Source organism: Dermacentor silvarum, chromosome 10 (assembly GCF_013339745.2).
Source record: "Dermacentor silvarum isolate Dsil-2018 chromosome 10, BIME_Dsil_1.4, whole genome shotgun sequence".
In the NCBI taxonomy this organism is placed as follows: domain Eukaryota; kingdom Metazoa; phylum Arthropoda; class Arachnida; order Ixodida; family Ixodidae; genus Dermacentor; species Dermacentor silvarum.
In genome coordinates this window covers 150,096,494-150,122,270 of record NC_051163.1, presented here as the reverse complement: position 1 = coordinate 150,122,270, position 25,777 = coordinate 150,096,494, and the positions used below count along the sequence as shown (strand labels likewise).

The 25,777-nt window shown below is 44.0% G+C and overlaps 1 protein-coding gene and 2 long non-coding RNA genes across 8 annotated transcripts in view; 2 read left to right on the top strand and 1 right to left on the bottom strand.

Moving 5' to 3' along the window:
* The window catches only part of LOC125940740 (uncharacterized), a 154,133-nt gene that overhangs the window by 84,894 nt on the left and 43,462 nt on the right, over positions 1 to 25,777 (top strand). The gene's annotated exons all lie outside the window — the stretch shown is intronic.
* The window catches only part of LOC125940734 (uncharacterized), a 94,934-nt gene that overhangs the window by 57,582 nt on the left and 11,575 nt on the right, over positions 1 to 25,777 (top strand). The window contains exon 1 of one of the 6 annotated variants that reach the window (XR_007463932.1): positions 17,898 to 18,011. The exons of the other annotated variants lie outside the window; for them this stretch is intronic. The gene's annotated coding sequence lies outside the window, so the exon portion shown is untranslated. Of the gene's footprint in view, positions 1 to 17,897; positions 18,012 to 25,777 lie in introns of those variants that run through there. 6 annotated transcript variants of the gene reach the window in all.
* The window catches only part of LOC125940737 (uncharacterized), a 75,053-nt gene that overhangs the window by 49,116 nt on the left and 160 nt on the right, over positions 1 to 25,777 (bottom strand). The window lies entirely within an intron of this gene.

Genomic DNA, 25,777 nt, shown 5'->3' with positions numbered 1-25,777 from the left:
CATGTGCCTTTGCATGCACAAGCAACCTTTGCAGCCATGCACTCGCTCATCAGTACTGACTGACATTCAGCTGCCTCCGTGGCAGCCGTTTGTTAAAAACACAATATCTAGGGCTGTGACGTATCTGTACAAACAAGTAGACACTAATCCAGCATGGGGATTTGTAAAAAGTTACCCGGCCCTGTTTACAATGGGTCTTGTAACAAAAGTGTTCTATTGCAGACCAGTACGTGACTTGTTCGGGTCTTGTAAGTTGGTTCACTTTAAGGTAACACTAAAAGGAAAGTTGTATTTGTTGTGAGAAGTCCAGCCCTTGGCTTTATTTCCAAGGTGTGGCAGACAGCCTCATATCACACACTGAAAACAATGCCACGTCACACAGCATGCAGGGTTCACAGAAGACACTTAGCACAGGCACGCCACGTGGCTTCCAGCGTGAGGGTAGCACACACCCTGCAGTCTGTGTGGCAGGTGATATTTATAGGTGGCGACGCACTATTGCGATGTCGACATGCTTGAGGAGACGCTAAAGATGCATTTGTGGGCGTCTGCTAGCCAGTTACATAAGAAATTTCCCTCCCAACCTATTTTAACAATGATCATATCCCTAACGAGTGCTATTTCTGAAGAGGGGCGGTGTTTCGTCATTGGGCAGAGCCAGGCGTTGCTTGGTATTATTCCGGTGGTGCATCAAGCTACACGGCCTCCGATGTGGATGGTGATATGTGAGATGCTTGGGGCAGGTCGACTTGTGTTTTAAAGGTTGGTGGAGTCTTCTTCTTCTTTCTTCTTTCTGTGGTTTAACGTGCCAAAACGAGTTGGCGGAGTCCACATGTGGTGGTGCTGCAAATGATCGGCATGCACATATCGTACTTGATTTCCAACAACCACCCAATACGTGCTGGCAGACTTCACTGTGATAATTTTTTCAAGAAACCACTTCAACATTTCGCCGTACACAGAGCGCACAAAGGCAGTCACCAACTGAAATCACACGTGGCACCCTGCGACATTTGTTCGCCGACGCTTTCATCCTTGTTACTTTTCCACGCATTTCACTTCCAGCATTTGGTCTCACAATGATAAATTCATTCTCAGTTTACCATGGAGGACCTACTCCGCAAGTGTCTTGCCCGTAAACATGTGTGGCATTGTACGGCATGGTAAGAGAAAGTTAAAAATTCTCTGCTGAAGTGATCTACCCTTTCCTTTTTCTTGGTCTTCCATTAATTGTTTTAAATTTGCCTGCTTAACCATTTCTACAACACACTTTTCTGCCCCATTGGATTGTGGGTGAAAAGGTAGTGCAAGTATATGTTTGACGCCATTTGCTATTAGGAAGGCATCAAACTCTGCGGCGTGAAACTGAGGTCTGTGATCAGTGACCACTTCCAGTGGCAAACCATGTGATGCGGAAAGGGATTGTACAATCTCCACTTTTCTTTCAGCTGTTCTGGATTTCATGACTGTCGCCTCTACCCATTTGGAAAAGGCATCAACAGCAACTAAAAATACCTGACCCTCTTTTTGCGCAGTCCAGATGAACCCGTTTCAGTATCGCATAGCTTCTAAGGAAACAGAGGCATGCAGGAAGGACACTTTGGCATGTTTTACAGTTTCTGACAACTCTCTCGATGTCATCAGCAATACCACGCCACCAGACCAATAAGCGTGTGACTGCTTTTATTTTCGTCATTCCAAGTTGTTGTTTGTGCAGAAGACTGAGGAATATTTGTTGCAAGGCTTTTGGTATGTCCAAACAGCGCAATCCTTATCAGTGGAAAGTTCCCATCTAACAAAATGGCCAATCAGGCTAGTTGGTTGACTTGCATGTTGGAAACTTTTTAAGGGCAATGATACAGAGTACACGATAGAAACTACAGAACAAGGCACTACTCGCAGCTGAAAGATTTATTGAAAGGGAGCACAAATATATGCACAAAAAAAGGGGGCGATTACGCATGTGCAGCAAAACAGGGGTTACAAACCTTCTTTGCTGCAGGCTGCCTTGCCCACCATTTATTTATTTGTTTATTTATTTATTTAAGAATACCTTACAGGCCCAACGGGCATTGAGTAAGAGGGGTTTACTTATTACAATGAAAGCACAAGCAAACTATTATGGAACAGGGTTACAATGCAAGTGCACATCAAAACGCAACGCAACAGAATAAATTGCAAAATGCAAAACAAGTTTCCAACGCAAGTGAAGAAAAAAAATGCAGCACAACAGAAGATGTTTCCAAAATAAGCACTAAAAGAGCCTTTGAGTGCAATTAAGGGAAAAAAAACGCAACACAACGCAAAATAAACGAAAGAACTTAAACGACGAGACCATGTTACAGCACTATTTAACAAAAAATATGTACCTCAAGCTTGTGGCGAAATGTGTTCAGGTTATTATCAGAGGCAATATCATCGGGAAGATTATTCCACGATGGGATGGCTTGTGGAAGTGCGGATGTGTTAAAAGCGTTCGTATTACCAAATTTGCGCGTGTAGCTGAGGTGATTATGTAGCCTGCGTGACGTGAAAAGGGGGCGTTCAAGCTGTAACGAGGCTATTTTATTGTTGCAGCAAAAATAAAACAAATGGTATCAGCAACGAAAAAACGTATATTTAAGCAAAATACAAGATCACATTGGTAACAATGTGATTAGGCAAATACATAGTTTTCTGCGCAGTTAAAAAATTACGTGTCAGAAATATCAGCAACACAGGCGGGTAGGTGGTTCCAATGCTCGCCGTCCTTGCCACAAATGAGAACAATATGGTATACACAAAAGAAAACATTATCGTGTACAGCAGCGAAAAAGTAAGTTTAGGTTAAATGCAAATCCGATTTGGAACAAGACAGATTAGGTGAACACATAGTTTTCAGCAGAAGTTTTAAATAAACTTGGTCAGATATATCGGCAACAGAGGTGGGCAGGTGGTTCCAATCGCTAGCGCTCTTTGGCACAAAAGAGTTAAAGTGCGCATTAGTGCGGCAACATGGAATGCGTACCTTATGGCGATGATCTGTGCGAGGTGATATGAATGATGGCTCAGAAAGAAGATCCTCTTTTAGCTGATGATTGTGGTAATAAATCTTGTGAAAGGTTAGCATTCGCGAAAGTTTTCTATGAAGGGAAAGACTAGGAAGGTTCAAGGTACTTTTCATTGCCGTTACGCTAGCAGTGCGGGAGAAGTTACATAATATAAAACGGGCACTGCGATTCTGTACCGATTCTAATTGATTAGTAAGGGTTTCGAGGCCCGGGTCCCACACAGAGCACGCGTACTTTAATTTCGATCGCACCAGGGTTTTGTACAGTAGTAGCTTTAATGAAGATAGAGCCATAGAAAAATTATGCCGCAAGTAACCAAGCATGCGGTTAGCATTGTTAACGATATAATCTATATGCGGCTGCCATGAAATATTAGCAGTTATATGAAGCCCTAAATATTTATAAGTCGTCACTTGTTCAAGTACAGAACCTGAAATATGATACACACTAAGATTTGCAATGGCAGACCTGTGTGAAACACGCATAACCTTATATTTGGTAGTATTTAATTTCATGAGCCAAGTGTTACTCCAACTAGATACCTTATCTAAATAACATTGAAGTATGGATGGGTCTGAAACAGAAGTGATCACTCGGTAAATGACGCAGTCATCTGCGAAAAGCCTGATTGTGGAGTTAATAGAATTTGGCAGATCATTAATATTGCTACGAGAGACACATTCTGCCAGGGGCAGACGACAAAGAAGACGGTTCTGTCGGGTGCTGGTGGCTGTCCACCATCTTGGCTACTGTGTCTGTCTAGTGTAAATACAGTGTAAATAGTCCCGCCTTGTGTCGTTTTGAACCACACCCGTGGTGGGCCATCGAGGTAAAAAAGCACGTTGGCGAGCATAAGGGTCGGGTCCCACCTGTAGCTGGCGCTGATCCGTTCGTAAAGGTTGAGCCATTTGTCGACGTCAACCCCATCCTGGCCGGAAAAGACACCAGGATCACGAGCAGGAGGCAGAACGATGTAGGTGGGAGCCACGGGAGGGGCAGCGGGCGAAGACATTGTGCCTGCACCGACTGACATGGTCGGAAGCGTGATGAAGCGGCCGTTGCGGAGCTCCGTGATGGAAACAGGGAATTACCCAGCACTTCCACCACAAAGATGTTACGTAAAACGACACAAGGCGGGACTATTTACACTGTATTTACACTAGACAGACACAGTAGCCAAGATGGTGGACAGCCACCAGCACCCGACAGAACCGTCTTCTTTGTCGTCTGCCCCTGGCAGAATGTGTCTCTCGTAGCAATATATATCAGCCCCAGCACCGAACCTTGAGGCACGCCTGAGGTAACAGAACATGGTGAAGAATCAGCGTTATTGGCAGTTACGAGTTGAGTTCTATTACACAAAAAGCTCTTGATCTATAAAAGAATGTTAGGGTCAATATTCAGTTTGCTGAGCTTTAAACAAAGTAGTTGGTGATTAACGTCAAATGCTTTCCGAAAATCTAAGAATATACAGTCGATGAAAAGTCCCTTGTCTAATGCGTCAGACAAGTCGTGGGTGAATGAAATGAGTTGCGTATCACACGAAAATGTTTTACGGAAGCCATGTTGATGAGGGAAAAAAAAAGAATGACTTTCAAGGAATTTAACCAAATTAGAATATATGACATGTTCAAACATTTTACTTGGGATGTTCGTTAACGATATGGGTCTGTAGTTTGTGGTTTGTTGTTTTATATAAATATAAAAATTTATAATTTATGTCGTCAATTCCAGAAGACGAAGAAACCTTTAGATTACTAATTAGACTTTGTACACCAAAACTGTCAATTAGGATTGGGTCCATTATCGGATTCTGCACCGGAAGAAAACAGGGGAGGGAAACAGATGATTGTTGAAAAAAGGCATTAGAAAAGGCGTCATTGAGCACTTGGGGACACTATGATGTAGGAATGGCTGTGCCGTTGCTATCGTTAAGAGCCATTGTTTTATGCTTGGGACCAACAATGATGTTCCAACATTTTTTGGCGTTATCAGTCAACAATGACGGAAGCGTGCTGTGGAAAAATACGTGCTTGGCGTCTGTCAATGCTTTTCGGTAATATGAAGCTATGGCATGATATAAATCCCAGTGATAAGAACAGCCGTTCATTTTGGCTCTGCGAACCCCCCCCCCCCCCCCTTTTTTTTTACTTACAAGGCGTTTTAATGAGGCAGTGAACCATGAGGAACGATGCTTGCCTGATATGACGCGTATTGGTATGTATTTTTGTACGGGAATGGGAACCTTTTCTTTAAAAAGGCACCAATTCGTTTCCACAGTACGGTTAGCAAAGTTTGGCATGTACTGATCTAAAAAAGTTTCCATTTCTGCATTTATCGAAGAAAAATCTGCTTTCGGAGTAATCTCTGATAATTTTGGGATTAGGTCGCATACGCCTGTTACCGTTTTTAACCTTAAATTGAATGAAGGAGTGGTCACTAAGACCTGGAAGGAATGTCAATGAATGAACTAGATCGGGAGACGTAGTTAGAACGAGATCAAGAATATTTGCACAAGTAGGTGTGGTACAGGTTGGCTGAGTATTAAGTTGAGAAAAGTTGAAGTCAGCACACAAATTTATAAAGCTAGTGGTGTCGGATGACGAATCCAGTATAGAGGGTAATGCACCCGACCAATTTATTTTTCGCAGGTTGAAATCGCCAACTAAAAAGAGTGGCGAAGAAGGAAATCTAACTAAAAGTCGGTTGAGAACATCATGAAGGTCGCTACAAAATGATGTTGGAGCATTTGGACGACGATAGCATGTGCAGAAGATTGTATCTCGATGATTAATATGAATACAGGTGCATATGATTTCTAAACAGGAAACAAGTGGCATGTGTGAAGACTGCAGGTAGTCAGCTACTGCTATTAGAACACCTCCCCCTGTTCGTTCACCACGGTCGCATCGATATGTAGTGAAATTCTTTTCGCAGTTTAGTATTTCATCATTAGATATCTTGGAATTCAGCCAGGTTTCTGTGAGGACCACTATGTCTGCACTGCAGGTGTCGATGAGATTACACAAATCGTCACGCTTATTAACAACACTACGAATGTTAGAGAACGAAATGCATATGTTATTTATAGGCTCGTGACCTGAAGCAGATAGCTACGCAGGGGGCTGTCCAGCTGGCGGAGTGTTACTGTGAAGGCTGTGTGAAGATGCTTCGTTGTTTATGTGATATTCACAGACGCTATCTGATGCTGAAATGTAGACGTAACACTTATTCTTTATGAACAACTTGTTCTGACGAACAGCAAAGTTATCTCCACTTGCCTGTCCATATTCGAAAAGTTTTTTTACGTGAATGCCGAGTTGACATGCAAAAATCTTCTGTAACATTCACCCCAAAACTTTTCATTTTTCTTCTATCGGAAAAAATAGTTTCCCGAATCTTAAAATTCGAAAACTTGACTATGATAAGACGGGATCGATTGGATGATAATTTACCTAGCCGATGCGCACGAGCTATTGCCTCATTGGGTAGCTGAAGGCCTATTGCAGAAAGCAGCGTCTCACACACAAGCTGTTCAGGCTCAGCCCATGTTTCGTTTTGCATGTCAGTTAAGCCGTGAAAATGAGATTATCGCGTCGTGACCTGTCTTTGAAGTCATCCAGTCATCGATGAAGTGCCTCCGATTTATTCTGTACAGCCTCGGACACTTCCTGGACAATGTCGACCGCACTGGGGGCCTGCGAAGTAGCTACCTTTTTCTTCAGCGGCAACAAGTCTATCGTTCATACTAGCCATCTGACGCTCAAGCTTTGATTGCGTTTGCCGGACTTCATTGAGCTGGGAAACTACTTCGCCATGTTTCTTGTCAATTTTTTCGTTTAACGCTTTCAAAAGGTAAATTTTTCCATTTAACGCTTTCAAAAGGGAGACGACGTCGTGATTGGACTGGCTAGGATTCTGTTTAGGTGGCCCGGGGTTCATTTCAACATCGCAGCCTAAGAACAATAATTTCAGCACATATATGCATTCACAGGCATCAGATAGGAATACACTTGGGCATGCAAAAAGCAGCAGGTTGACATTGCTTGTGCATTGTGCATTGCTTGGCACTTTGGCAGTGGCGGCAGCATCTGACGCATGTCCGCTGAAACACACTTCTTTTGAAATATTACAGCCTGATTGCCGATGCTGTGAGCCCATATCACCGCACGGATTTCCCTGCCATAGATCTGCTATCAACGCACTCTTCGGAGCGCCCCCTGAACCAGTGGCTATATCAAGTCCTGACAACCGTTTTCCTGCGCACTTTGGCAGTGGCGGCAGCATCTGACGCATGTCCGCTGAAACACACTTCTTTTGAAATATTACAGGTACGGTGGCTTTCTGCCTTGTCTGCAAACTTTACCCGTGGAAGCGTCGGGCGCTCGTCGCAAGACTGTGGTGCTCGTACCCCATCTTTGGCCTACCCCGGTTTCAAGCATTTCAACTTTACCCCCGGTTGCTTCTGCCATTTGCAGCCTGATTGCCGATGCTGTGAGCCCATATCACCGCACGGATTTCCCTGCCATAGATCTGCTATCAACGCACTCTTCGGAGCGCCCCCTGAACCAGTGGCTATATCAAGTCCTGACAACCGTTTTCCTGCGCACTTTGGCAGTGGCGGCAGCATCTGACGCATGTCCGCTGAAACACACTTCTTTTGAAATATTACAGGTTAGTCACATCTTTGTTTGCCTATTCTGACGTCCGCTACTTGCCGCTGCTGCCGTTGCTGCCACAGTGCTTTTTCTTTCTTTTCTTATTTTGTGAGCCATGTCGTCTAGAAATAAGTCTGATGATATAGAGAAGCTTGTCCGGGATTTCCGGAAAGAATTTCAGGACACATGTTCGGCTCTTGAAAGAGAGTTTAGAAATCAACATCGAGAGATGACAAAAAGCCTCGAGTTTTTTAACAAGAAGTTTGAAGACATGACTGACCACTGCAAACAATTGCAGGAAGAAAATCGGGAACTTAGAACTCGAAATGAGGCACTTCTGAAGGATTATGTGGAACTAAAGAACCAGGTTTCTGAAACTGACAAGAGAATGATCGCGCTAGAACAGTATTCCCGTAACAAAAACATTGAACTAAAGAATGTACCACTTGCTACAAATGAAAACTTGTTTCAAATGCTTGAGGTGCTTGGAAAGGCGATAAATGAACCCATCGCGAAAAATGACATTGATGTGTGCCACCGTGTTCGTTCAAAAGATAGCTGCCCGCCAATCATTGTTCAATTCAAAAACAGGTCAAAACGCGACTCTGTTCTTCGCAAGGCACGAAAGCTTCGTCCTTCCGTGGCCGACGTCGGCTGTTCTGGAAAATCTCCGATATACATAAATGAGCATCTTTGTCCAAAGCTCAAAAAGTTGCTTGCCATGACCATTGAGAAAAAGAAGGAAAAGAAATGGCGGTTTGTGTGGACCACAGACGGTAAAATATTTGTAAGAAAGACTGAGTCTTCGAATGCGCTTCAAATAACATGTGTCGCTGACCTAGTGAAGATCGATGAACACCTGCAGCACGAAGGTGCTCATCATTAGCTTTCCCTTGTACATTTTTTTTTAAAATCCCACTCTTGAATGATGGATCCAAATTTCAAATCGCCAAGTGATTTAAATATACCTGTCTCTGTTAGCGGCCATATTTCAGCTCTTCATTTTAATGCCCAGTCGGCCCGGAACAAAGAAGACGTCATCACAACCTTTATAGAAAGTTTTAAATTTCGTTTTGACGTAATTATGATGACCGAAACTTGGTATACAAGTGAACTGGAGGTACTGCAATTGCCTGGTTATAAGTCTCACTTTCTAAATCGTCGCGGTAAAAAAGGCGGTGGTCTTACGTTAATGGTTCAAGACAGATTTGAAAGCGAACTGCTCTCGAATTATTCTCAAATTACAGATGATTACGAAATTCTTACGGTAAAGTGCATATATGGTATTTTATCAGTTATGTATCGCCCACCTGGAGGGATGCTACCTTCATTTTTATCTTTTTTAGACGAATTTCTTGCTTGGATTAACGACAATAATTACAAACTAATTTTGGGAGGTGATCTTAACATTGATTTCTTGAGCAACTCAGCGCCACAGGCTCAACTTACGGAAATGCTCGTAGTAAATGCGTTGGTAAACGTGATAAAACAACCGACACGTATACAGTTAAGTACGTCAACATGTATTGATGCTTTTGTAACAAACTGTCAAAATCAGACAATTGACTCAGGAGTTCTCGGATCACATATTAGTGACCATTTGCCCATATACATAATACAAAGCTTTAACAAACCAAACTCAAAAAACAAACATGAAAGGTCTGTCACATACCGTAACGTAAACCAGGAGACACTGCAGCGTTTTCGTTCAATTTTAATAGCTACAGACTGGCGCTCCATCCACAGCAGTGATAACGCAACTCGCGCGTATGAACTACTAATAGACAAAATTAAAACAGCCTTCACCGTAAGTTTTCCTTACATCAAAAAGACCCGTCCCCGTAAGGCAAGAAAGCCGTGGCTTACTTCGGAATGCTTGAAGGCTATCATCGATAAAAATGCACTGTTTCAAAGGTTCCTTAGGTCAAAAAGCGCCTCCGATTTACAAGCGTTTAAGAAACATAGGAATAAAACAAATAACCTTTTGCGCAGACACAAAGAACGATACTTTTATAACTTGTTTAATCACGAAGTATCTAGAAAACCGGAACTTGTCTGGAAAAGGCTGAATTCTTTCTTAGAAGGTTATTCTAAAGAAAACACTGGCCCCACTGAGATTAAATTAAATAACGATACATTCACTGGCCGTAAACTAGCTGACCTTTTTAACAATTTTTTTGCCTCTGTCGCAAGCAGTGTGCATAATACTTCCTGCATGGAATATATGCCTTCGAGAACACGTGAATCTGCGTATTTGTTTCCCGTCTCCCAGCCAGAAGTTGTAGCAATGTTCTTATCCCTCAAAAATAGCTACTGCCCCGACCCTGATGATCTACAAATTCGACCGGTCAAGTACGTACTTGACATCATCGCGCCAGCCCTAACACATGTGATCAATCTAATCTTTTCTTCTGGCGATTTCCCGAGACAGCTACAAGTTGCTAAAGTTACCGTTATTTTCAAAGGCGGTGACAAAAATAATGTATCAAACTACAGGCCTATTTCCATACTGCCCATTTTTTCCAAAGCTATTGAAAAGTTAATACACATAAGAATGAATAGTTTTTTGAGTCGCCATAACATCATAACGCCGTTTCAATTCGGCTTTAGTAAAAAACGTTCCACAGAATCCGCGTTACTTCTTCAAAAAGAAATCATACTAGGTGGTTTTGAGCGTCAACTTACATAGTTGGAATATTTATCGATTATTCAAAAGCCTTTGACCGGATTAATCATACCACACTTTTAAAAAAGCTACAGCATTACGGATTCCGTGGGGCATTTTTTACACTTATGCAAAGCTACTTGAGTGATCGCAAGCAGCAGGTACAACTTAATAACTATAAATCAAGCTTTCGGTCCCTAAACAGCGGAGTACCGCAGGGAAGCATCCTAGGGCCTCTACTTTTTAATGTATATATTAACGACGTAGTAAGAATAGATGAAAATACCCAATTTATAGTTTATGCTGACGATACTAGTTTGTTTTTTTTAGGATCAGATTTATCGGAAATTCAAACCAGAGCAAATAACGTACTCGCGAAACTGCATACCTGGAGTTTGAACAACTCGCTAACTATAAATACGTCAAAAACAAAAGCGGTTTTATTTAGAGCTAAAAGCAAGAAAGTCAACTTTGATTTAGCGCTTTTTCTTGGTCCATCAAAAATTGAGGTGGTTCCTGCTGTGAAATGTCTTGGTGTACTCTTTAATGAAAACATGTCCTGGGATTTGCAGTCTGATTCTGTTTGTTCCAGTCTTTCTCGCACGGTTGGTATATTATCGCGCACACGTTTTCTTTTACCTGAGAAAGTAAAACTGTTATTGTATAACTCGCTTTTCCTTTCAAAACTGTGCTATTGCTACCTAGTCTGGGGAACCACCACAATTTCCAACATTCTGAGGATTTCTAGATTACAAAAAAGGGCTGTCCGTTTGATTGTCAATGCTCCGTATAACGCGCACACAAGGCCCCTCTGTAAAAATCTAAACGTAATACCTGTTGACGACTTGTACGAATCTTTACTAATAAAACGCTACAAACAAGGCATTAAAACAAACAATCTGTGCTTGAAAGAATTTGCTAATTTGACTGAAAGATTGCATGTTTATGACACGCGCGGAATCACTTTTTGGTTTACGCCACGGACCCGTACTAATTATGGCCGACAAATGATCGCATATACATTGCCTACTCTTTTAAACAACCAGCATTGTTTTCTGTAATGCAGCTGCTATCAAGTTTTGATTTTGTACTGGAAAGTTTCTCCAAGTTTTCATAAATTTTGATGTCGTGCAGAAAAGTATATATTTGCTTTTCAATGTTAATTTCAACACTGTTAGTTTTATTTTCCGATGTATATTTTTGCCATTGTAAGTTTTGCCATTGTGCCATTGTAAGCTAGGAACGTTTTTGTTGTTGTTGTTGCCCCTGTCAAAGTGCAATTATCGGGTACAGACCCCGTCAAGCCTTTTCTTGGCTTTTAGTCTGTGCCCCCAGCATTTTTGTACATGTTATAATGTACCATAATGCCGAAATAAAATGAAAAAAAATGAAATGAAATTAACAGTGCAAAGAATGACATGGACTAACCTGCACCAAGAAACAGAAGAAAATTTGACGTGTCTGCATCGCTGCCGCTGTTCCATGCCCACTGAAGGCGCTCGGCGATGACCAGGGCTTAAATGGGTGCGATACACTTGATGACTGACGATGGAGCTTGCGCGGCCAAAGGTGCGGACCACTTGAAGGCAAAGGCTTCGTCCGGTGGTGCTGGGCAACATTGGCTCATTTGTGACGAGTTGCGCATAGACTGTAGACGCAGCCAAACACTTGAGATAGGGCGCTCAGTCGATGGCAGGTGGAAATCGTGCTGCAGGTCGCTCGGTTCATGACAAAGGCCGCTTGACGATAACATCTGCACCAAGAAACAGAAGAAAATTTGACCTGTCTGCATTGCTGCCGCTGTTCCATGCCCATTATCTCTGCCCTGTTCCATGCCCATTATCTCTGCCCTATCTCATGCCCATTATCTCTGCCCATTAGCTCAGGTCTTTATTATTGCCAGCAGGGGTTTGTATGTATTCAGGCTAGTAATATATGTTTATTGAGATAGGAATTAGTATGAGACATGTACTACATCAGGGAACTGTTGCCACAACAGTAATCTTTGTGTTGGGTTATAATATATATGTCTGTTAGGTTATCACATATGTTGCCTACAAGTTTGGCAATCCTTTTTGATTGCTAGTTCTAGCACTTTAGTTGTGCAAAGCGTTTAACACTTCATCACCTATCCATGTTCCCTGTGACTTTGCAGGTTCTTTGCCTTTGGGGCCCCAAGAGCTGTACCGGTCGCTTGTGTCTGCAAATGGCTTGCAGCATTCCTGCCGGCTGTGCCGCTACAAGACCAAGAAAAAGATGAGCATGACAGCTCACGTGCGCACACACTCAGGCGAACGTCCCTTCAAGTGCCACCTCTGCCCGAAAGTGTTCACGGTGGGTTCTGCCCTTAAGCGACATGTGTACAGCCACACAGGAGAGCGTTCCCACCAGTGCCACCTATGCCCGGAACCATTCCCTGAGAGTTACCACCTGACGCGCCATCTGCGCTGCCACACGGGAGAACGCCCCTACCACTGCCACCTTTGCCCGAAAGCATTCACTCAGAGTATCCACCTGACGTGCCATCTGCGCTGCCACATGAGAAAGCGTTCCTTTTCCTGTGTGCACTGTGGTGCAACCTTTTCGCAGAACGGAAATGCGTCTTTCTTTTTTTAAAATTTTATTTTAGCCTTGGCTGTGCATGTCGAGAAAGAGTGAACAAAATGTATAGCCCAACAAACACACACTCAAGCCCTTCATTATAAGGATTTCACTGGCAGCAGATGGGCTGCCGTCATGACGAATGAGTCGAGGGACACTGCTCTTATGTCAGTTCACTCAGGCTTGCACAGAACTCGTTTGCTCATACAAAATGAATACCTGCTGAGAAAACAGAGTGAAATACTTGTGCTTACCTGTTGTCATTAGAAAACCTGAAAAACTTCGCAGAACTGAAAATCCCGGTGTTAGCGTCATCACCGGTGCAGGGTTCACCATTTCAGAGTCTGCTTCCAGCTGATGGGTTGGCCACATAGACCGCTGGGACACCCCCTGGGTCAGACGCTCAAAACACCGATTCCCCATTGGTGAAACTGACCCAATTATTCGGGCGCAGTCACGACAGCATGCAACCTTCCCAATCTCTTGACGATGCAGCACCATCACTGCTACCACTTGCAGTTTCGGGCAGGCCCAGCGTGTCAAGATGGACCGCCCTCCACTGCTCTCGGCAGACCAGGCCCAGTTCTGCTAACCTATGGCACATCCCATTGCACCGGAATTGCAGGAGGGAGTGGACAGCCCACGCTGGGTTGGCCGGGTGCCTAGTAGTCATTGGGTACAACCTTTTTCCCCCTCACTGCCGCCAAGGTTCTCCGACTCTAGACACGCAGCGTGAGCTCCACCTCTTAGCCGTGTAGTGATAGGCCTGCACGTTGCCCGTGACGCGCCCCGTGAAGGTGGGGAGAGCTCCCATCCAGAGGCCGTGACTGCACCCAGGCTAGATGACACGGACACGCCACCATCTGCATCGTTCAGGCACCTCTGGATCATGAATGAATACCAGACTCAACCGGGGACCTGACTTCGAGATCCGACTTCCGCATTGTGGCCTCCAGTGAGCAGGATTACAGGGGCGCGCAACCAACCTACCCTGCCCTAACAACAGAGTAATTGACTCTCCCAAGGAATGCAATTCCATACCAATGCTTCCAATAATTTGGATTACAGAGGCGTACCAAAGACCCCAGCCAAATTGGTATGGTTCCTGCTCACGAAGTCTCCCACGTGAACATAGATGTTACACTTCCTTGGATGCAAGCCGGGGCTACTCGAATTTATCCCCCATCACACAGCCGCACAAGACCTCCGATGCTGCAATTTAGCCATCTTCATCTAATGCTTGGTTTGGCCTACTTTCCTGTGTCTTCCGTTCCTTGCACGCCTGATCGATTATCTGTCATATCTTTCCCATAACAAAACAGGTGACTGAGCGCGATCCAACTTGTGATATCGCTCCGTGAGTGGCAAGGGTGAGCTGAGGTAAGCTCTATGGACGCACGAAGACATCCAGTTCCTACGCTTTGCCCGATTTAAAATTCACAAAAAGAGAAATAAAAAAATAACTTCATATGTCCGGAAACCGCTAGGAGCGCCCATGCTCCTTGAAACCAAAATTAGCGCTCGCCTTCGTCTGCTCGCACCTGCGCACAGTCGTGTGGCGATCCCTCAAAAGACCGTTTCATGCCTTCCAGGGGTTGCTTTTATAGTTCGGTTCTATCCATACCGACATGAAGTGAACCACTCCATCTTAGCATAGTATGATGCACATACGAACAGGAGGAAGCGGCGACACGGCGCAGTCCTCACATCGCCCTTCTAGCTTGATAGAAGGATGTCGGTCGCACTTGCTGGCGCTTCCATGAACGAAGTGCAACTATGTAGGGTGCTAGATATGTGTATTGTTATGCTGCCAAATTACTGAGAAACACAGTTTGCCTCTTACGCCAAATAACCAACAAGTGATGGCCCTTTAGATACAGCAGCGCACGGTTGCGCCGTGCTGCAGTACCACGCCAATGCCTAGCATAATGGCGTTGCCACGCCATTAAGGCAGGCATCGGCATTTTCGTTTGATGGCTATACGCGCTCTCTAAATGAGCACTCATGTGCGCAGTGTTTACTCGAGCAATAAGCTATTGAACACTGACAAAGAATGCGAAGAGTGCAGAGCACCTGTCAAAATCAGCAGTAACCGCAATCCCCAAAACGGCGAGTTGGTGGTTGTAGTCACCGTTTTCAGTGTGCCCGGGATGCTCATGCCTCGTTATCTCAGTGTGATACAACACTTCTGATACTCGCATGAGAAGTGTTCATGTATGTCTTTAGCATTTCATCATTATTTCGTCTCGGCGGTGCACGGTATCTACTGTGCTTGAAGTGGACAGCAAGCGGTGGCCCTACACTTGCCGATGCAAACAAATGTGCCGTTCGTGTGTTGCATGGATACTCTGTGCGCATTATTGACCCTTAAAAGAACGGTGGCCCCTATGGTAAAAAATGAGCTATAAAAGCAGTTATCATCCTATTGGTGTAGTACGTTCAGGGCAGATCTAACAGTGCCAAATGCATGAACTTGGCTGCTACGATAAGGATAACCTCCGCTGAGCGGAATCGACCCCATAGATTGAACTTGATGACGGCGGCTGGCGAGCACTCATGTTCATGCACTTAAACTTCCAAAGCATGTTTGGATTAATACCGAGTACGACTAAACATGAAGAATAGGAATTACGGTGGAATGTATTCGTTCAGAGGCACATATCGTACGGTGACTGGTTTTGTTGGCGTAGCTGCATGAAATACCATCATCATATTTCGACAACTTGCCGTTTTAAGTCAAGCCAGAGTCATTGCCGGCCTCGGTGTACTGTCTAGGACGCAGCCAGTCACACAAAACAAAAATTACGATGACTGAAAAATGCATAAAACCATTCCAGCTGGCTTCTTGCGCGACACCATACATTTTGTTTCTCGTGGAGGCCGCTAGGTGTCGCCACAGAGCAAGGCAAAATAAAGCCTCTCAATAATTTAAAGTAGTGCCATCTGCTCTCTCCTCCGCCTGTGCCAGCAATCACGCACTCTTCTGTCGACCGTGGCTCCCCCTACGAGCAAGTCCACAAAAAGAAAAAAAAAATGTGAGGAGTTTTGTAAGGGGCCCTGGAAGCGAGCGAAGCCTCTGGAGCCTCTTTGTCGACCGACCACTTCCACCGATTAATCGGTAGCTTACTAGTCAGTGAAACCTCTAAGACAATTGCATATATACTGATGGTGGATCATTCGCTCTCTTAGTCGTAATGTTAAAGGCCCACTGTGCACGCTGGCTGATAAGGGACTGAAGCTGCTGAACCCCAGAGACGACAATGGCAGATCAACCAACGCCGAGGTCGCGCGCGGTGTGACTCAGTGTCTCACTGCTAATAATAGAGCCACCCAACGACATTTAGACGTCCTCTCTCGATGTTTCGGCAGCCAGTCATAATATAACGTAAAAAAATGTGATCAAATACGACCTAGAAAGCGCGAGTGATACGTAGTGACTGCATTTGATCCGGAGAGCGTCTGCTAGTTCAGCACACGGCATAGGAGGAGACACGGTCGTCAGAAGAGAGTAAAAGGCGGCGCAGGAAGAGGAGAGAGGAGATGGCGCTACTGTTTATGCAAAAGGCGGATTGGCGCGAGACCCGGCGTGGCCTTTTAGTCTATGGCATTGGGCTGTTGAAGTAGAGGTTGCGTGTTACATCTCGGCCCCGGTGGCCGCATTCCATTGAGAGTGGAATGAAAAAATGTTTGTGTTCTTAAGTTTATGTAAAATTTAAATATCTCCAGCTGGTGAAAATTAATTTTTAGTCCTCCACTATGGTGTGCCTCGTAATTAGATTGTGGTTTTGGTTCATAAATCCTCAGAATGTCTTCGAGGAAGCACCAACTCTGTTCTGGGCTAATTTCTACGTTGTGGTCGTTTCTTCAGACCACAGAGGGTCGATCGTCTTCGAAACTGTTGGCTGCTCCCTGACCGACCATATTTCCAAACGACAATGGAGCACAGCTGGTAAAGTGCATGGTGGAACTTGTCAGATCTATGTTCTTGTTCTTGCTCTCTGCAGTGTGCCATCCCGTGGTTGCTGCTAATGTTCTGAAGGGAAATATCTTTCGTATGTCAATGTCTTTCATGAGGATTCGCTGAATTGTATTATTGTCACGTGACATTTGATTGCAACACTGCTGTCATCTGACCTTTCCTACTTTTTTCCTACTGCTATATTTTCCTATTTTACATGGACGGCCATTTCTTCTGGGGCCATTTCATTCGTGGCAGTTTAATCCATGGCCATTTGTTCAGAAACCCCTCTAAGTAAACTACTGTTCGGTTCAACGGCAGTTTTGGTATCAACTGCCATTCAACTCAATGGCAACGACAGTGCCTGTGCAACAGAGGTATCAGCCTGCGCATATTGTTGGAAAGAGGGTGAGGGGAAGAGTTTCGCAGCAGTATGGCAAAGCTGGTGGGGTTCCCCAAGGCCAGAAAGTTTGAGAACCCTTGGACTATACAGTCTAACACACGTCCAGTGAAATTTTAGCAAGAGTATTTGTATTCGGTTCTTACTCTACAGCTTGACACTCATTAAGAATAACTTATGTGCTAGATGAAAGGGTTTTTCTGTATTTATTTCAAGATCAGCACCTCAATTGCTGCTTATAAAACTCCAGAAAAGTTTTTAAATCAGTTATGCTTGTGTCACTCATACAAATATGTATTAATGACGTTTTTGGAAGATCAGGGCCTGTAATGACAAATTGTTTGCTTGGAGTATTCTCGTTGCTGGCATTTGGACAACCCACTAATCACAATAGTGATCAGCATGGTACTTAAACGATCGCCCCTGGGATGGCACTTTAGAAAGCCGTTAAAAGAAGTTTTGTGAATTCGGGCAAATATTTGAAGAATGTATGGGTTTGTTTTCTAGGAGCAAGTGTGTTGTAATGACATCTATTTTCATTTTTCTCAAAAGAAAAAAAAAAGCGAAGTTGCAGCAGCTCCGGGAAAAGGTTGTCTGTGCTTTGTCTGCCACCTAAAGTTTCCTCTGGTTTTAAGGTTTTGGCATGTCTAATATGCTGCCAAGTGGACTCTTCATGCAGGTGCAGCCAGTGTTCTTGCGGCTCAGAAACTCTACCTGAAAAATCTGGCGATTTCAAAGAATTCAAGTGTCTGCCCATCAAGCCTCCATGCACAGCTTTAGTGAAAATGACAGCCGGGGCCACAGCAAAAGCCAGAGTTGCAACAGCTTGCAGGGACATCCTGCCTGACATTATGCCACTCATATTCACGTTGCAGCCTCTAGACCAGAAGTCTCCGCAGTTACAGCCATGGTCACTGCCACAGTATCCTCTTTCAGTGTTGCCGACATTGTAGCAATTGGATTGTGTATGCCATTTGGAGTGTCACCTTTGCCCAAATACATCTGCTCAGACTTCCAACCTCAAGCAGCATGTGTGCAGTCATACGGAAGTGTGGCCGTATCCCTACACCCACTGCGCTGCATCCTTTTCACGGAAGGAGTGCCTGTTATACCTAGGGCTCTGTGTTTTCTGAGTTTATTTTTCTTGAAATTCGGAGTTCGTCGGAGTTGTATTTCTCGTAAATCACCAATTGTCCGGAACTGGGAGTTAAATTATGCATTATTCTCAATACTCCAAAATCTTAGATGAAATGATATCTGAACACGAAAACATCAGAACACACGGAGCGTATTTTTGTTGTCTGGAAGGTTTGAACGCACAAATGCTTAAACACAAAGCCCCTATGTTTGTGCATATTACAACCTTAGAGCTTGTTGTAATTGACGCAATCATACTTTACGAGGTTGCTGTCACTGATGGAAGCACGCTCCTTTCGATTGATGATTCTCAACTTTTAAAATGCCCTTTGAACATTTGCTCTAGAAGACTCGGCGCGCAGCGACAAAGCACTGGCCACTGGACAGTGTGAAGTCTCCAAAGCGACAGGGGTTTAACAATGTTACTGAATAATTAGCTCTGGTAGTTCGCAAAATCACTCATGAGTTGGCTCATGTCATCTGTTTCATGAGACGCTAAGTTAAATATCGACGCATAGGTTTCGAACGCACGGGTTAATGCATGCTTGATATTTAGGTTCACAATTTCAACACTATACCAAAACTATTCTCTGGTGCACTGGAGTGCATCGAAAAGCTTCCTCTGAACTGTCTGTCTCTACTTTTCAGTGACAGCAGCGTAGTATGCATGAAGGTCTGCGACAGTCGATGAGCAGTCATACGTCTGTCGCTCCGTGCGCGACAAGCCCTTTGTTAAATGTGCGAAGGGTGTGGTCTACGAGATACTGTTGACTTGAGGTAAACTTTATATCGACCAAACAGGCCGATGTACCAATGACTGCTTGGAACATCCCCTTTCAATATAGAACAGAACAAGACCACATTGGCCGTTAAAATCGGAGTTTATCGGATAAATCCGAATTGTCAAAAATTTTACCGGTGAGTGTTTATCGGATTTATCCGAAAACACGGAGCCCTACTTATACCACATGCCTTGTCACAGATGGGGAAGAAGTGCTCATTGGTAAGGGCACACAGTTTCTTATAGAAAAACCGATATATTGATTTATGTGGTTTCTCTACTGCATCGAAAGGGTTCTGGCCCTTGCACGCACAGGGCTTCATAGAATATCACTGAAAGGGAGAGACAACCGCTCAGAACATCAATTAAGATAACCTTGCCGATGGAAAGGTCGTCTATCGTATTGGCTAGAATGGGCTGTGTTTTTCTCATTGAACGTGAGTTTATATCTTTAATTCTTCACTAACACTCGCGAAAAATGACCTTTGGCAACCAACGCGGCAAAAACATGAACATACTTATAAAGTTCACCTCGGGATCTTCTACTAGTGTATGCGGTTCTGGGTATTTGTAATAATAGTGAAATGCAGTAAAATTCTTTCTATTATAAGTTTTTTCTAACTTGCAATGCACAGATAAGACTTTGTGCGTAGTGAGCAGAAAAGTGGCGCTGCCTTCACCTTCATTTTCGATGAGTTGGCTTGGCTCAGCTATTGACAGAATAATGATGCTGGGGGCCAGCCAGCCATGACGTAGGCGTGTACTTGGGAAAAAATGCGGTACAACTATATGAAAGGTCTGTACAACAACGCAAACCTATTGTACCAGTCTATTTACCTTTAAAAATGGTTGGAAATGTGGCAGTATAGGTGGTTAACCACAGTTGCTCTCCCTCCAGTGAAAGCAGGACGATGGGCGACATTCACAATTTGGGAGGCAGGCTTTAGGCATTGCTATCACTCCTCAGCGTTGCTGGAAGATGGACTCTATTTTTTTTAGAAGCTGCTCGGATCGAAAAATTCTGCTTAAAAAATATCCATGTGCTTTTGGAAGTGAGCGCTGCAGGTGGAAACACTACCGAGGGTGCGCTTTTCATCGCGCTGTAAAATACTGGGTCCGTAAAAATCGGTTGTCAGTCCCTTTAACCCTTTCACTGCCGGGTTTTTTTCTGACTGCTCCTCACTGCCTGCCGGGTATTTTTTTTTTTTTTTAATGTTGGTTCAGTGGAAATTTCATGCTAGTATTGCACCATGATACTCCACAGGACATGTAAAGAGAGAAGCAACGGCGGAGGTCCAGTCTGGCCAACTTCCCGATAACGAAAACGAAACTTCAGGGAGCAGGCTAAGCTGGCGGTGGGCCCGGCGGGAGCAGTGGCACGCGTGCACGGTGACAGTCGAAGGTGGGGGAGCTACAAGGCAGTTGAGAAGGAGGGTGAGAGGAGCCACCGAAGCAACGGCGTAGCCAAGGCCAAATGCGCTTCTCTGCCGCCCTCCTCCCTGACCTTCGACGGTCTTCACGCGTGCCCGTCCATGGCGGCGCCGCCCGCTCTCTAAGTTCTTTGTGTTTAGGTTACCTCTCCATAGATGGTGGGACACGAACGCAATTTTTTAATTTTTTTTTGCACGAGTTGTTTCGGGAGTGGCAGGGAGTGAGTTTAAAAAGCGACACGAGTATACTCGGGAGTAGCAAGGGGTGTGCGTCGGTGGTTTCACGAGTTATCTCGGTAGTGCCAGTTAAAGGGTTAAAGGGAAATATTACCCCCCCATCCGTTTTATGCACTGCTAGGACTTCGTAGCTATGCTGAAAACTTCAGGGTTCATCTTATTATGAAAGTGGCTTGGCCTAATCTCTGGCCACTGTGGTGTAAATAAACTTTCCTGGAACTATATCTCATTGGAAGTATAATATCTCCTGAAGTACACCTTGTATTTACATTTACTCCACGATAATGCAACCTATGATCAACCCATCATGGTTGCTTAGTGGCTGTGGTATTGGGCTGTTAAGCGCGCGGTCGCAGGATCGAATTCCTGCGCCACGGCAGCCGCATTTCGATGGAGGCAAAATGCGAAAAACACCCGTGTACTTAAATTTAGGTGCACGTTAAAGAACCCCAGGTGGCCCAAATATTCCGGAGCCCCCCACTACGGTGTGCCTCATAATCATATTGTGGTTTCGGCGTGTAAAACCCCGTAATTTAGTTTGAATTTTTACCTGTGATCAATAAATAAGGTGAACGGTCGACTTGATGAAAGTTGGGCTTGTTTCCTGTCAGTGCTGTTATTTGCTTCTCAAATGTCACAATATGGTATCTGCAATGAGTTTTGATGAGTTGAGCACTTTAGTATGGCTTGTATTGTCCTCAAAATGCAGTGCTGCCAACTGTGGAAAACTTTTCTTGAATCTAGAGATTTTATGCATCTTTTACAAAAATAGGGAAATTGGTTCTAATCTAGGGGAATTTTGGGCTATGACATTGAAATGGTGAAACGGCTGACGTAACAGCGTGTTTTGATTTCAGTCACTTGCAAATTGTGTTTGCATTAATATGTGAACTGATTTTATCGTACACCAGCATAGTGAATGCATCTCGCCCATTAAACAACAGTTCGCCCTTTAACGAAGCACTGCTACAGAGATATTGAGGTTTTTACCTCTATATGGGCTAACAGTGGATATGCACTCTAAATGAAATATTCATTTCACTGGTGAAACAAACGTGTGCTGTAACACCAAACTAACGGGCATGGGCGTATCTTGGCATGAGCAGACATGGTACACCTGTCCCAGAGCATGACCATGTGGTTGTTGTGCTAGGCAGCAAAGTGCGCATGCCTATACTAAAATTTATCGCGAACCACCTTACGCAGAGCAGCTTGAAATGTATAAAAATTAAACTACAGTGAAGTGTACTCTATTTCAACACTGTTACATTCTGTAAGTGAGGTCCAGGGCCTATCATCCTGTTAACATAACTTGCACTGCGACATCTTCTCAGCTCGAGTCCAGTGACTACACTATTTGATTGCACTGAGAGGTTCCTAGTTTCCTCATACATTAGAGTTCCTGATAGTATGAGAGAAACAAGATGCCACTGTCGGAGAATTTTTTGAAGGGTGCTGTGACTTCATGGCTATGCCGGGATAAAGGAGGTCTGGCAATTTTTTATTGTGCTTTGCCCAGAACGCGATCACGGCTGAGCAAATAAAAGTCTTACACATTTTGGTTCTCATAAAATACACATTGCATTTTTGTTTGCTCGTCCATGATATAACAAGTAAACAATGAAATGCACACTTCAGACTTGGGCGCCATATGTGTTAACTCTCTTCTTCCTGCAAATTTAACAAATTTTAACAGATTTAACAAATAAACTTAAAAATTTTTCTTCTGCAGCTTTCGATAAATGGTGAAGCCAGGCAAGTTGGTTCAACTAATGGCGAATTCCATTGGGAGAACAGGAGCACTCAAAAGCACGCTGAAAGTGCTCGTTCCACAGGCGACGTGTTTCAGTGGTCGAACAGGAGTGGGAGCGACGTCATCCAGTGGTAGAACAAGAGCAGTTTCGCTGCGCCGAGAGCAGCTGGGAGCAGTCCGGACTGCTCTCGCTTGAAAAGCGGAGTACGGAGGAAGTCACGTGGCTTAAACCGTCATATCCTCCTCATTTCTTTTTATTTTGCTTCAGCCAGCGCGCGCGGCGGCAATGGTGGCAGCCTAGCGTGGTTTGTGTTTGACACCGCTGATTTTGACGTCGGTGATACGAGCGAGATTCGCAGCGATTTAGCGACAGATCCTGGCATTTCTAGTCCGCCTTGCTTCTCGTCGGATGCGCGGGGGACAGCGGCAGCAAAGCGTCTTCGCCTTGCTGAAGTGCTTGAGACGCTCGACGGTGACAGCAGCGAAAGCTGCTAGAGCTCAACTTGAGATGATCTTCGCAGGCGGAAACGTTGTGGGATGCGTCGGCGCTGCACAAAAGTATGTAGTACGTGGCCGCAACGGTGACAGCGTTAAGCCCGACAGATTACAAGACGATCAGGCGTGTTCTGCCGCTCTCCTGCAGAGAATGGTGGGACGTCGATTGCTTTAGTCACATGGTACATTTCTCCTCACAAGTCCCCCTCCCAACTGCTCTTCGAATGCACGCCGTATTCCAGTGGCGGGTCGAGTGTGCCTGCTCTCACTGCGCTGTCACCCGACTCCGCACTGCGCGGCGCCCTGCTCCTCTTCTCCCAATGGAATTCGCCATAAGTATGTTTTGCATGATTGAAGAATTGTTTATAATACATAAATGTAACCACATTATAAGGATAAGTGTTGTAGTCCGTCTCTAGCCTGAATAAGTTGATCGATAAAAAGGGGAAATGTGTGTGTGCATGCTTACCTTGCATGCAAATTGTTTCTAATACATAAATGTAACAACATTGTATCGGTAATTGTTGCTGTCTGTCTCTAGCCTGAATAAGTTGAGTGATACAAAGGAGAAACATTTGTGTGAGTGTGCTGTTTGCGTTCATGCTGGCTTTAACAGTGATCTCTGTGTTGTTACAGATGCGTCGATTCCTTCTACAGTGCATCCAAGATGATGCATGCTTCGGTCTTTACCAGTAATTCATCTCACGAGCTTCTTGGAAAGCGTCCACCTGTTTGCCGTGTTACTGGACATAGCAGTTTGACTTATTGTTGATTTAACAGTGTGATGTGTTGGCAAATAAACCCGAGAGGAAATAAACAACTCGATGAATTGTTGTACATGCACTAGATTATTTCAATTGCAGCATTCTTAAATAATTGATTAAACACTGTGACGGTGATGTGACTGTGTTTGTATCAAGTGAACTTTCCATTCTTGCTTCTGCGCTGTTTGTCTCTTGAAATCTTGCAAGAAATTAATGTGTTCTATTGCAGTCACCAAGTTGTAATTTGGGTAAAAAAAACAAGGCAGTGCAATGTACTGGTAGAGAATGTAGTTTCATCAACGTAAACCATGGGACGGTATTGCACCTGTTTTCACAGATCTGCTAACAGTGCATGAGGGTGTGGCTGTGTTGCTGAGAAAAACTCCTTTGTAGATAAGTTATCTTCAGCACTCTGCAGCAGTGTTTGCTTTTGCTGCACCAAGAAAAACATAGCGAAAAATGTTTACAGTACCACCCACAAAGGCATTCCCTTCCTTAATGCAAAGAAATGTGGCTGTAATCTCTTTCACCATCAATCATGGTGCCGTTCTCACCTCTAGGAATGTTTTTTTGTTCTTGTTTTCCTATGTCTCTTGTATTTTTCTTGTTTACTTCTTTTACATATTCCTTCATATATATCAGTTCGTGCTTTTGTTTTTCTGCATGGTATAAATGCTGTGATGTATAAATCGTGCATAGTACTCAATTAAATGGTTGACTGCATTGTATAGTATTACACATACAAAGTACTTTTGAGTGTCTAGGCAAATCAAAATGGCTTGCTAAATCCGGCCTCTATGTATAGCCAGCCTGGAGGTTGTATCTATTTGGGATAGTGAGCTATGCATAGTGACATGGTTGTTTATTCAGGTGTGTACATGTGGTAGGTGAATTGGTCATCTTCAGCACCGTGTACTAGATGCATTTTCTTTTCATTGAAACTCTTGTGAAACAACCATGAAAAAAAAATTTACACTGCAGTAAAACAAACAATCCTTTGTTACAAAAGCATAGAAAATTTGGCGAGTTGGTACGGTGACATATTTCTTCTTCATAGCATGAAGGGACACAAACAAAGACTAGTGTTCATCCTATCTGCTTCTAGTCTTTGTCTGTGTCCCTTGGCGCTATAAACTAGAAATCCTTTGTTGTATGCGCAGAAATGCGGCTCTATTCTCTTCCATCAGCAAACTTGGTGCCATTCTGACCTATATGAATGCCGTGTTTATTATTTTTTCCCTTTCATATGTTGCTGATTTTCTTTTATAATTTCTTGCACTAATATACGTAATTAATTTTATATGGTTCATGTTTTCGCATTTCACCTATAATGCTTTTGTCGTGCTGCATTCTTGAAGTCCTTTTATTGCCAGAAAACATGTAATTCTTAGTTTATTATCCGAGTGCACAATGAAGTGCTACCTATACAAAGTTATTTGACTATTTAGGCATAACATCAGAATTGCATACCAAATCCAGCTTTTATTATACCCAGCAGGGGTTTGTAAGTATTCAGGTTAGTAATATATGTTAAGAGAGATAGGAACTGGTGTGAGACATGTACTGTATCGGGGTACTGTTGCCATAACAATCACGTGTGTGTTGGGTTATGGCATGTGTGTTAGGTTGTCACGTATATTGCCTACAATTGTGGTAGTCCTTTTTGATTGCCAGGTCTAGCACTTTAGTTGAGGGAAGTGTTTTCATTTGCATCACCTTCCCATGTTCCCTGTGACTTTGCAGGTTCCTTGTTGTCAGGGTCACTGAAACAGTACGACTTGCTTGTGTCTGAACATGGCAGGCTGCATTGCTGCCCGCTGTGCCCTTACAAGACCACGGTAAAGACGA